Genomic DNA, 13571 nt, shown 5'->3' with positions numbered 1-13571 from the left:
AGTGGGTCTCTTGTAGACAGCATATATACGATCTTGTTTTTGTATCCATTCAGCCAGTCTATGTCTTTTGGTTGGGGCATTTAATCCATTTACATTTAAGGTAATTATTGATATGTATGTTCCTATTCCCATTTTCTTGATTGTTTTGGGTTTATTATTGGAGGTCTTTTCCTTCTCTTGTGTTTCCTGCCTAGAGAAGTTCCTTTAGCATTTGTTATAAAGGTAGTTTGGTGGTGCTGAATTCTCTTAGCTTTTGCTTGTCTGTAAAGCTTTTAATTTCTCCATCAAATCTGAATGAGATCCTTGCTGGGCAGCATAATCTTGGTTGTAGGTTTTTCTCTTTCATCACTTTAAATATGTCCTGCCACTCCCTTCTGGTTTGCAGAGTTTCTGCTGAAAGATCAGCTGTTAACCTTATGGGGGTTCCCTTATGTGTTACTTGTTGTTTTTCCCTTTCTGCTTTTAATATTTGTTCTTTGTATTTAATTTTTGATAGTTTGATTAATATGTGTCTTGGCGTGTTTCTCCTTGGATTTATCCTGTATGGGACTCTCTGTGCTTCCTGGACTTGATTAACTATTTCCTTTCCCATATTAGGGAAGTTTTCAACTATAATCTCTTCAAATATTTTCTCAGTCCTTTTCTTTTTCTCTTCTTCTTCTGGGACCCCTATAGTTCAAATGTTGGTGTGTTTAATGTTGTCCCAGAGGTCTCTGAGACTGTCCTCAGTTCTTTTCATTCTTTTTTCTTTATTCTGCTCTGCAGTAGTTATTTCCACTATTTTATCGTCCAGGTCACTTATCTGTTCTTCTGCCTCGGTTATTCTGCTACTGATCCCTTCTAGAGAATTTTAAATTTCATTTTTTGTGTTGTTCATCTCTGTTTGTTTGCCCTTTAGTTCTTCTAGGTCCTTGTTAAACGTTTCTTGTATTTTCTCCATTCTATTTCCAAGATTTTGTATCATCTTTACTATCATTATTCTGAATTCTTTTTCAGATAGACTGCCTATTTCCTCCTCATTTGTTAGGTCTGGTGGGTTTTTACCTTGCTCCTTCATCTGCTGTGTGTTTCTCTGTCTTCTCATTCTGTTTAACTTACTGTGTTTGGGGTCTCCTTTTCGTAGGCTGCACGTTTGTAGTTTCCGTTGTTTTTGGTGTCTGTCCCCAGTGGCTAAGGTTGGTTCAGTGGGTTGTGTAGGCTTCCTGGTGGAGGGGACTAGTGCCTGTGTTCTGGTGGATGAGGCTGGATCTTGTCTTTCTTGTGGGCAGGTCCACATCTGGTGGTGTGTTTTGGGGTTTCTGTGGTCTTATTATGATTTTAGGCAGCCTCTGTGCTAATGGATGGGGTTGTGTTCCTGTCTTGCTAGTTGTTTGGCATAGGGTGTCCAGTACTGTAGCTTGCTGGTCATTGAGTGGAGCTGGGTCTTGGCGTTGAGATGGAGATCTCTGGGAGATTTTCACCATTTGATATTACGTGGTGCTGGGAGGTCTCTTGTGGACCAGTGTCCTGAACTTGGTTCTCCCACCTCAGTGGCCCAGCCCTGACACCTGGCTGGAGCACCAAGAGCCTGTCCTCCACATGGCTCAGAATAAAAGGGAGGAAAAAAAAGAAGGAAAGAAAGAAGAAGATAAAATAAAGTAAAATAAAATAAAGTTATTAAAATAAAAAAATTATTATGAAAAAAAAATTTTTTAAGTAATAGAAAAAAAAGGACAGACAGAACCCTGGAACAAATGGTAAAAGCAAAGCTATACAGAAAAAATCACACACAGAAGCATACACATACACACTCACAAAAAGAGAAAAAGGGATATATATATATGTATCATTGCTCCCAATGTACACCTCCTCAATTTGGGGTGATTCGTTGTCTTTTCAGGTATTCCACAGATGCAGGCACATCAAGTTGATGGTGGAGATTTAATCCACTGCTCCCGAGGCTGCTGGGAGAGATTTCCCTTTCTCTTCTTTATTCACACAGCTCCTGGGGTTCAGCTTTGGATATGGCCCCGCCTCTGCGTGTAGGTCGCCTGAGGGCGTCTGTGCTTCGCTCAGACAGGACGGGGTTAAAAGAGCAGCTGCTTCGGGGGCTCTGGCTCACTCAGGCCGGGGGGGAGGGAGGGGCACGGAGTACAGGGCGAGCCTGCGGCGGCAGAGGCCACCATGACGTTGCACCAACCTGAGGCGCGCCGTGCGTTCTCCCGGGGAAGTTGTCCCTAGATCGCGGGACCCTGGCAGTGGCGGGCTACACAGGCTCCCGGGAGGGGCGGCGTGGAGAGTGACCTGTGCTCACACACAGGCTTCTTGGTGGCGGCAGCAGCAGCTTTAGCGTCTCATGCCCGTCTCTGGGATCCGCGCTGATAGGCGCAGCTCGCCCGCGTGTCTGGAGCTCCTTTAAGCGGCGCTCTGAATCCCCTCTCCTCGCGCACCAGGAAACAAAGAGGGAAGAAAAAGTCTCTTGCCTCTTCGGCAGGTCCAGGCTTTTCCCTGGACTCCCTGCCGGCCAGCCGTGGCGCACTAACCCCCTGTAGGCTGTGTTCACGCTGCCAACCCCAGTTCTCTCCCTAGGATCTGACCGAAGCCCGAGCCTCAGCTCCCAGACCCGCCCGCCCCAGCGGGTGAGCAGACAAGCCTCTCGGGCTGGTGAGTGCCAGTTGGCACCGATCCTCTGTGCGGGAATCCCCCTGCTTTCCCCTCCGCACCCCTGTTGCTGTGCTCTCCTCCGCGGCTCCGAAGCTCCCCCACCTCCGCCACCCGCAGTCTCCCCCCACGAAGGGGCTTCCTAGTGTGTGGACACCTTTCCTCCTTCACGGCTCCCTCCCACTGGTGCAGGTCCTGTCCCTATCCTTTTGTCTCTGTTTATTCTTTTTTCTTTTGCCCTACCCAGGTACGTGGGGAGCTTCTTGCCTTTTGGGAGGTCTGAGGTCTTCTGCCAGCGTTCAGTAGGTGTTCTGTAGGAGTTGTTCCACGTGTAGATGTATTTCTGATGTATTTGTGGGGAGGAAGGTGATCTCCGCATCTTACTCTTCCGCCATCTTGAAGCTCCCAAGCCATGTGTTTTCTGCTGACGAAATTCATAGATGAGATGTCACAGCCCGTATGTTCACTTCAAGTGACTTTCCAGGGTCTTCTGCGTTTCCGCAACATTACATAATCGGAAAATTAATCTCCCAGCAGCTTCCAGCTGGTCGTCACACTGGGGTCTGAAAGGCGGAGCAGCCACCAGACTGTCAGCCCAGGAGCTCCACTGAGTGAAGGTGAGGAGGGCTGAGGCTGCCTCCTCACGTCTCCTTGCCTATGATGAGCTGACTCTCCCTGCACCTTATCCTCCTGGACCCAGCACCTCCTTTGGAGTCCGATGTCCACTGCTCCAACTCAAGTCCACGTTCTAGAACACCATGTAGGTAACAGAGCCAAAGACATATCCGATATGACCAAACAAGAACTGACACTGGTGATAAGGGGGGAGTGGGGGAGGTTACAGCACACGCCGAGGCTGCTGGAAAAGAAGGGAATTCTTAATATGCAGTGGAATGGATGAACCTGGAGGACATACGCCCAGGGAAATGAGGCATCACAGGACAAGCACACATGATCCTACTCACATGGGGCATCTGAAAGTGTCACATTCATGGGATCAGGGACTGGAACGGTGGGTGTCAGGGCTGGGGAGGGGGAGGGACGTTAGTCAGAGATGCAGGAGCCGAACCGTACATGGTGCCCGGAGTCGACAACACTGGAGGGGGGAGCCCGGCACCCGACTGAGGCTGGCTGCTCCCACCTCAGACCAGATGCTCTCAGGTGCCTGGCAGGGCAACTGTGTTGATTCTGTTAGGAGATCCATGGGCTTCCTTACAGGATGTTACCCGTGAAGGTCTGTTTTTAGCTTCCCCCGTACCGTTTGCATAATTCTGGCACTTCCTGGCATTCTCTCCCCTTGGGGTGCTGACTTCTCCCTGTTCTGCCCACGGAGATGTTAGGCCTGCAACTGGCTTCCCCTTCAAAGGTCTCATTAAATACACCGCGCAGCCCCAAGAGATTGTGTTTGTCTTGTTTCCCTAATTGGCAGGTTGCGTTCCTGCTGGGGAGATGCAGCGTTTAGAAGGATTAAGCAGGATTGGTTTTCAGTCCCTTTGATACATTGTCCAAAGGCATCTTTGCGTTTACTTTTGATTTCACAGGCTGCTTCTTGCTGTTTAAACAGATGATTGTCCAGTAGGAAGTTTCAGTCGCAGCTGCTTCCTGCTTTGAATCCCAGCCTCACAGAGTTTATTTAAGTAAGATTTTTCTCAACCCGTGAAGCACAATTCCGAAGGCACAGAGGAGAAGCAATGTCTGCACCTCATCTGCACAATGTGGTCGAGTGCCAAGTGCCACAGAATGTCCCGCAGAGGCCACGGGGGAGTGACCCTTGGGGAAACGGTGCTCCAAGCTTGATGTACTGTAACGTTGTAGGAAAGAGAAAGAAGTGCCACAAATGAGAAAATACAAACGCGGTCTTGTCACGGATGGAGCTAGTGTAACCCTGGGAGACAGGAGGCTGCGGAAGAGCCTCCTGGGGAGGGGTCGGAGGTACTGAGACGGCTGAAGAATAGAAGGAAGAAGATACAGACGCAGAAATGCCCTCTGGCCGAGTCAGCAAGGAGGGCACCGCCAGGTGAGCCGCTGACACTGTTCTCAGTTATGCATGCGTATGACATGCGTTATATATTTTAAGTTATCATATGTATAGTTATGTATGTATATGTATATATATGTATAGTTATGTATGTATGTATACTTCTGTAGCAGATTACGTAACAATTTGTATTATCTAGTATTTAGTATGTAATTATATATTACATATGGTATATGACATATAGAATGTATTAAATATTCCATATATTCTATATATGTAGAATACTATATATACAATATAATTATACTATATTGTATATAAAATATTTAGTATATATAGTATAATAGTATATAGTATTATAGTTACATATGTTATAACCATAATATATAGCTATACTATATATAGTATTCTATATAGTTCTATATTATATATTATATAAATATTTTCTATGATATATAATCTATGTGTAAATATATGAATATAAAATGTTTTTAAAATACATTATTTTAAAAAATAAATGGAGAAAACTACAAATATTATACATTTGATCTTTCCAACAAAGAGCAGCAGATTAAGAATCCAATAAAAGCTAGAAGGAGTTCTGGCTCTCTTTAATCAGCTGTGGAGTATTGGAAAAATCAGTTAAGCTCCCTGATCCGGTCTTGTCAGTAATTGAAAGATTAGCTGGTGCCCCTTAGGGGCCCTTCCTGAGCTTTCCTACGGAGTTTGATCCAATGCAGGGCATTCAGACCCATGATTAAGCATTCGAGAAGCTGCCTTCGGCTGGTTCCTTGGGTGTGGATCACCTTTGTCCCTGCCCAAGGCCCACAAGGACCCCTCCCTCTTGTGTGAGCCAGCCAGCAGCTATGACAGACCCCCTCCCTCTGCCTGGCACCCCCAGGCCCCTCCCCTGGCTCTGGCTTCTGGACCTCTTCCTGCCTTTGATACTTTCCCTTCTAGAAACCAGGGGTCTTTCTTTCTCCTTGAAGTTGAGTTACTTCATCAAGGTATTTTATATCCATTTTCTTTTTTTTCTTTTTTTTTTTTTTTGGCGGTACATGGGCCTCTCACTGTTGTGGTCTCTCCCGTTGCGGAGCACAGGCTCCGGACGCGCAGGCTCAGCGGCCGTGGCTCACGGGCCCAGCCGCTCCGCGGCATGTGGAATCTTCCCGGACCAGGGCACGAACCCGTGTCCCCCGCATCGGCAGGCGGACTCTCAACCACTGCGCCACCAGGGAAGCCCCTATATCCATCTTCTTGTATCACTTTTGTTTCCTGGAACATAAGGCCAAAAGATAAAAATTTTTCATTTTTTAAAGTTAACTTTATGCACTCATATCTTTAATTTTTTTCTCTTCTGGTTTCTTTCTTTAGGAGCACCAGTTATACACACGTTATTTTCCCATCATCTCCACATCATTCCCTGGCCCCCGAGTCACTTAACCGCTTTGCACTGTGCGTGCCCAGCACCCTGAGTGACTTCAGGTTTGCTCCCTGTGTCCAGGACAGCGTTTCCCACCTGCTTCTCCTACTTCTGATGGCGTCTGTAGGAGCTTTTCACCTCCTGGCTTCTTCCTCCTCCATCCACTCCTGATCCTCTGTCCTTGTCCTGCAGTCTCTCCTTGGAGCCCTTACAGCTCTTCCTTCTGTTTTTTTCCTAGGAGAGCTTGTCTTGACTCTAAGTGATGTTATTTCTTTGAATGATTTCTTATTTCTTTGTCTTCTTGCATTTTTGAAAAAAAATTAAAGATACAGGAAAAGTATAAAGAACTTTTACAAAACACATTGTTTCCATAACCCAAATTTAACTATATATTTTGTCATACTTGTTTCTAATCCTTTTAAAAGAAAAAATACATAATAGATGTAGCTTAGGAATCCTTTACGAACAACACAGAGGCCTGTCCTCACTCACCCAGTGGTAAACAGTTTGGTGGTTTGTATTTTTATATTCCTTTTTTAAAAATTTACATATGTACATGTGTCCATTACACAAACATATTTTTGAAAGTGTTACTTTACATTAAGTGGCACCATGCTGTATTAATTATTCTGCCCCTTTCTCTTTTCACACTATGTTCATGATCACAAAATCCTATATTACCTATATTTCATCCTACTAGTTTTTGGTTGGTCACATTTAGGCTTTAATTTGTCGTATTCATAAAGCAGGAATCTTGTTTAACAGGTTTTCCCGATAAAGAGACCCAGTCTCCCCACATTATATATTGAATGTCCGTGTTTCCTACTGACCTGTGACATCACCATCATCAGATTACCAAATTCCCAAATACACACAAGACTGCTTCTGAGCTCTTCTTTTCCCTTGGTCTATTTTTCTACTGCTGTACTGTTGTCACAGTCTTTATGACTGTACCTTTGATATATTCACTTTCTTGTAAATTCTCCCAATTTGGCTTTTTCTCAAAAAAAGAGTTTTGGTATTTTTCCTTCTCAAATTTTTTTAACCTTATATTATAGAAAATTTTAAACATACAAAAGTAGACCAATAGGATAGCCCAATTCCAGCTGCAGTGATAATCAATTCATGCCTGATCTGTTTTCATCTACGCCTCCCCCTTGGTCCCCCCACCCCTGCCCCATATTCTTTTGAAGCCAATTACAGGTAGTGTATCATTCCAAGCATTTCTTTCTCTTTTTTTTAAATTTAATTAATTAATTTATTTTTGGATGCATTGGGTCTTTGTTGTGGTGTGCAGGCTTCTCATTGCAGTGCCTTCTCTTGTTGCAGAGCATGGACTCTAGGCGTGCAGGCTTCAGTAGTTGTGGCATGCAGGCTCAGTAGCTGTGGCTCTCGGGCTCAGTAGTTGTGGCTCGCAGGCTTAGCTGCTCCACGGCATGTGGGATCTTCCCGGACCAGGGCTCGAACCCGTGTCCCCTGCATTGGCAGGCGGATCCTTAACCACTACACCACCAGGGAAACCCCCAGGGAAGCCCCCAAGCATTTCTTAAGCTATTTCTTTACACATATTCTCTAAAATCAGTTTTTTAAGTTCCCCATATATTTTGATGGAGTTTTGATTGAATTTTCATTGAATTTAAAGATTTTGGAGAATTCACTTACAAAATTGAATCTTTCTATCCACGAAATTGGGTAAAATTTCTAACCATGAAATTTTTCCCCATTTATTAAATTCTTCCTTTATATTTTTTAATAACACGTTTGTTGTTTTCTCTGTGAAGATCTTGCACGTTTGTTAGATTTTGCCGCAACTATGAATGTCATAGATTTTGCTGTGGCTATGAATGATGCAGTTTAAATTATAATTCCCACTTGGTTATTGCTACTGTAAAGAAATGATATGAATTTTGTGCATTGCTCTTGTCCTCTGCAAATCTTGCTAAACTTTTATTTATTTTTTTTTTAATAAATTTATTTATTTTTGGCTGCGTTGGGTCTTCGTTGCTGCACACGAGCTTTCTCTAGTTGCGGCAAGCGGGGGCTACTCTTTGTTGCGGTGCACGGGCTTCTCATTGCGGTGGCTTCTCTTGTTGCAGAGCACAGGCTCTAGGCACGCGGGCTTCAGTAGTTGTGGCACACGGGCTCAGTAGTTGTGGCTCATGGGCTCTAGAGTGCAGGCTCAGTAGCTGTGGCGCACAGGCTTAGTTGCTCCGCGACACGTGGGATCTTCCTGGACCAGGGCTCGAAGCCGTGTCCCCTGCATTGGCAGGCAGATTCTTAACCACTACACCACTAGGGAAGCCCTAAACTTTTATTAATCTGAGTAGTTTATTCATAGATTCTCTTGGATTTTATAGGTAGACAATCGTATCATCTGCAAGAAGATGATAGCTTTGCTTTCTCTCATCCCTTATAACTCATGGTTTTTATTTTTTATTTTACTGCAAAAGCTTGTTCTCCAGTGCACTGTTGAGAAGAGTAGTGATAACTGGCTGTCGCGCTTGTCCCTCACGTTCATGGCTCTTGTACGTTCCCCATCTGCCTAACATCTTCTCCCCGCCCAGCTGGGCAGCATGTCTCCACCTGGCCCCGAGCTGACTCCGGGCAGTCAGCATTCATCTTTGAGGGAAGCGGGTCTGCAGAGCCAGGCTGGTCCTGAAGGCCCGTGGGGGCAGGGACAGGGCTGAGCTGCAGAGAGACCACGACACCACCTGAGTTTGCTGTCGTCCCCTGCAGGATCCCCTAACTCACACAGGGTGATGGTGGCCACACCCTCCCCGCCCACCTCCCCTTGGCCGACTCTTAGCTAAAAGGTTGGATCATAGGCCAAAGAACTAGGACGCAGACTGGCCTTCAGTTTTACCTCCCGCCATGTGAGAGGGGTCTCAGCTCCCCCTGCTCAGGCCCATCAGCCCAGGGAAGCCCCCTGCACCCCTACCTCTGGGACAGAGCCAGGGTCCACAACCAGTTCAAACAGGGGTAGGCATCCCCAGCCGAGCAATGCATGGATTTGCCCAGGTCCTCGTCCCTGATGCATGACGGGTCCCCGAGACACCACCGCTTTCTCTCCCCTGCCCTGCTCTTTGCCTTCGGTGTGTGGCAGGGACAGGACGCTCAGATGGGGTGAGGGGCAGGCGACCCTGGGGTGCGGGAGACCCTGGGCGTTCATGCTTCCTTAGCTCCTTCCCCTCCTGCCCCTGATTCCCAAAGTTGTAAAACTGGGTTCCATTTCCCAGCTTCCTGTACAGTGATGTTGAGAGGGCCCAGGAGTCCGCTTTTCCATATTCTCACCTCAAGACATTTGAACAGTTAATACTTTAGCAGCAAAGATAAGCCACCACATAAGCAGTAAGTTTCTTGGTTAGAAAACGAGCCATCAGAGAAAAAATATTTTTTGCGGAGAAGGAGAAATAGTGGGTGGGCTGAGTTTTCATCTTTCGTATGGTAGATAAGTGATTATATGTCTGCACAGCGGCAGCTAACATTTTCAAATAGGAAGGCGTATGATTAAATCTCTTTTGATGTTATCTGCAAATTGTTTCTCTGAGCTCTGCTTCCAAAGGGTAGCTCTCCAATTAGAGTCAGAGATGATTATTGTGGAGTTAGCCCTCACTGTCTACTGCTTAGACAGGTGACTTCCTCTTTAAAGCGCTAATTAGCCCTACATGCAGTATCTTGTATCGTATGGGACCTTCAGCATTTTGTTCTTTTCTAATTAGAATCATCTCTCCTCATGCTTCTCCAATAAAATGGAGAAACTGTTGGGAGTTCTTTGCTGCTCCCTCCCAAGGCCCCTGTGATCTGCCACGAGGAGCGGTCAGTCCTGCCACTGTGGCTCCCCTGCCCCCCGGGCAGTTCATTCCGTCCCCAGGGCTGATGATTTAGTAAGTTCATTTCCACTCAGCAAATTTACTAACACCTCTCTTGAAGTAATAGATTGTTCACTCTTGACGACTTGTTATTATTATTGAAATGGACCTTAAATTAGGGTCAGGGGGCTTCCCTGGTGGCGCAGTGGTTGAGAGTCCGCCTGCCGATGCGGAGGACGCGCGTTCGCGCCCCAGTCCGGGAGGAGCCCACATGCTGCGGAGCGGCTGGGCCCGTGGGCCGTGGCCGCTGGGCCTGCGCGTCCGGAGCCTGTGCTCCGCAATGGGAGAGGCAACAACAGTGAGAGGCCCACGTACCGCAAAAAACAAACAAACAAACAAACAACAACAAAAAATTAGGGTCAGGGATCCCTAAACCTCTAATGGTCACTAGTGAGCAAAACGAAGGTTAAGGAGTGAGGACATGTTAGGTACGATGTCCTCACACCTTCGTTTTGCTCACTGGTGACCCTTAGAGATCAGTTTAGAGACTCTTGATGTTAGGTCCTTTATTTGAAGGGTTAATTAAATGACATTATATAAACCACCTTGACGTGCTTTAAAAAACATTTCCATCCCTCTTTTCCGAGTGAACTCCAGTTCCTGGCCGATCCACGGGTGACGGCTGTGCTGTGGCTTTGGCGTGGGGACTTCTGACAGCTGTGCTGACGAGGACAGTGTGTGGCTCTCGGGGACACGCACAGTGCACCGGGCTCTGCCCAAGTCCGACGAAGACTGATCACCGTGCACTCAGCCGTCACTACACTGCTGGGGGGGAGGGGAGGGTGGGGCAGGTACCACTACCGTGTTTTGCAAAAGAGAAAACAAGGAGGCACAGGGTTTAAGGGTCTGCCGCGGGCGGGCGAGCTGGGGCTGAGCCTGTCGGTCTGGCCCCTTCACCACCGTCTCATGAACAGTTTCCACTGATGAAAACAGAGGCACTGTTGGGTAGATCCTGCGTCCTGACAACCCGTCAGCTTCAGTCATCAAACCCGTGTCACCAGCTGTTCACCGTCCTCGGTAAACCTCCTCCCATCTCGTTTTCATTCAGTGGGAGGCTCGTTCCTTCAGCAGACATTCCCAGAGCACCATCTAAGTGCGGGTTCTTAGATCTGTGTCACAGCTCCAATGGGGAACGGAACAGAACTGCAGTCCCCCACGGAGATTACAGTCCGACTCGGAGAGGCGCACCTGAAGTCACTTGGTAATAAATTAAAGGTTGTAACTGCGACAGTGGCTCAGAGGGACAGAGGGGCTGGACTGAGAGTTCCGAGGGTCGAGGGGCACAAGCAGGAAATGCCTGTGCGAGCTGAGTAGATGGTGGACAGGCAGTGGGGATGCAGGGGTCCTCTTGGTGGGAGCTTTGAGCACCAGTGGGGTGGAATTCACAGGTGGCGCAAGTCGGGACAGTCCTGCTTCCAGTGGGAGGCGTTGGTGGCTCAGTGGCAACGTGCCTTTGTCCCCATACTGGATGAAGACACAGGATCATCTGCCTGTTCAGGACCATTGTTCTGTGAAGACCAGTAACCCATCTGTGGGCAGCAGGGTAAGGCCCCAAAGATGTCCAAATCGTAATCCCCAGAAACAATGACTACCTTAGGCTAAGCGGTAAATGTTGCTTATCAGCTGACCGTGAGGTGGGTGGTCAGCCGGGATCACCCAGGTGGGCCCAGTGTCATCAGGGTCCTTATGATTGAGTGGAGGATCCAGGGAGAGGGGGGCGGGAAAGTCTTGGTGGTCAGGGCTGGCTTTGAAGGGGAAGGGTCCCGGGAGCCGAGGTAGGTGAGCAACCTCCAGAAGCAGGAAAAGGCAAGAAATGGGTTTTCCGTGGGACACGGCTCTGCCAACACCTTGATTTTAGCTCAGAGAGACCCCTTTCCATTTCTGAGCTCCAGAACCACAAAGTGATAAATTTGCATGTTTTAAACCATTAAGTTTGTGGTAATTTGTTCTAGCAGCAGTAGGAAACTAATACTAATACTATGACTTTTCTTCCTGAACATCTCGTTTACCACACTGACTTGAGTGTGAAACAATAGGTTTGACTGTGAAAATGCAGCTAAGATTGACCTAACCTTCAGCCAGTCCAGCCCAAGCACGTTTCTGAATAATGCCCAACTTGGTGTTTACACCCTCCAGTTTAAAAAAGTGATTATAATAGAAATATTAAAAAATGTATTTTTGCTTTTCTCTTGCGTTTTGGATAAAGATATGTAGGATTTAGCATCTCTTATTTCATGTTTCTCCTTTTTATTCAAGATGAAATATTCCCAGAAATGTCAAAATGACACAGACATGTTCAGTGTTTGCTGTTTCCAGGTCGTGGGGCGGGCAGAACTCCTGGCACCTGTGTTAGTATAAAAACTGGAGACCCAGGACCAACACTGGGTCGGTACTGGTTTGGATGTTGTCAGATTATATGATCTAAGAATGACAGTTTAGGGCTTCCCTGGTGGCGCAGTGGTTGGGAGTCTGCCTGCCGATGCAGGGGACATGGGTTCGTGCCCCGGTCCGGGAGGATCCCACGTGCAGCGGAGAGGCTGGGCCTGTGAGCCATGGCCGCTCGGCCTGCACGTCCGGAGCCTGTGCTCCGCGGCGGGAGAGGCCGCGGCGGTGAGAGGCCCATGTACTGCAAAAAAAAAAAAAAAAAAAAAAAGAATGACAGTTTATAATCACTTCTTTACTGTGGCTTATCGTTCTTTTCCCCCTCCAATTTTTCTTTAATGAAGTTGTGCTTATACAAATTACTAGTTTTATAAAAGTACAAAAGGGCTTTCACCTAGTTTCTGAAGAATAATAAGATCAGTGTTGTAGGGGAATAAACTGTGGCTAGTTAAGAAAGGCCGAGGACCACCCTTGTACTCAGAATTTTTGTGTATTGGGAAAGGGCATAACGACAAAAAGGTACTATTCAGTAACATTTCAGAAATGTGTGTTTTATTATCACAAATACATCTAGGTACGTGCGTAGACGAGGGGCCACACGTGAAAGACATTTGATTTTTGGACCATGCTGAGTAGAGTGTCCTTACGACACATGCCTCCAAAATGTGGTTTACGGCTGAGCCTGGTGTGCAAGCTCTCAGCTTCGAGCGCCCTTCAGAACGAGAACTTTATTTATGTATTTTTTATTTAAGTATAGTTGATTTATAATACCATGTTAGTTCCAGTTGTACAGCACAGTGATTCAGTTACATGTATATAACTGAATATATATTCCTTTTAGATTCTTTTCTGTCGTGGTCCAAACGCAGGTTGGAAAAGAATTTCCAGACACAAGGCAGAATGCAGAGGATGGAATTTATTAGTGGGAATGGTTGCTGCCAGAACAGCGGGCCGACTTCCTAGTAGTCTGGGATAGCTGACCCTGAACATGTGCTATCAGTCGGTTTTTATAGCCAGAGAACAAAAGAATGGTCCGAGGTGAAATTTTCTTTTCTCAATTGGTCGAGGCACATATATATACCTTCCTTCCATAGGGTGGGAGTGGGACAAGGCAGATGCCTTTCCTTATTTGGGACGAAAGAGGAACAGTCCCGTTGACCAGGTGGGCTCAGGAATTTCGTTCCCATGGCAACATGGCGCGGCGGGCAAGAGAGTCTGGTGGGGTCCGTAACACAGCTTTTTCAGGCTGGGCTGTCCTTTGTCCTTGAAGCACCATTGT

At 46.8% G+C, this 13571-nt stretch overlaps 1 protein-coding gene and 1 long non-coding RNA gene across 2 annotated transcripts in view; both read left to right on the top strand.

Moving 5' to 3' along the window:
* The window catches only part of LOC116746657, a 37393-nt gene extending 26721 nt beyond the window's left edge, over positions 1–10672 (top strand). The window contains exons 3-5 of the long non-coding RNA XR_004347824.1: positions 3178–3400; positions 4182–4657; positions 10498–10672. This is a non-coding gene — a long non-coding RNA (uncharacterized LOC116746657). The remainder of the gene's footprint in view (positions 1–3177; positions 3401–4181; positions 4658–10497) is intronic.
* The window catches only part of LOC116746898, a 70598-nt gene that overhangs the window by 46030 nt on the left and 10997 nt on the right, over positions 1–13571 (top strand). The window lies entirely within an intron of this gene.

Source organism: Phocoena sinus, chromosome 21 (genome assembly GCF_008692025.1).
Source record: "Phocoena sinus isolate mPhoSin1 chromosome 21, mPhoSin1.pri, whole genome shotgun sequence".
In the NCBI taxonomy this organism is placed as follows: domain Eukaryota; kingdom Metazoa; phylum Chordata; class Mammalia; order Artiodactyla; family Phocoenidae; genus Phocoena; species Phocoena sinus.
The sequence above is the reverse complement of the archived record's forward strand: the minus strand, read 5'-3'. Positions and strand labels throughout refer to the sequence as shown.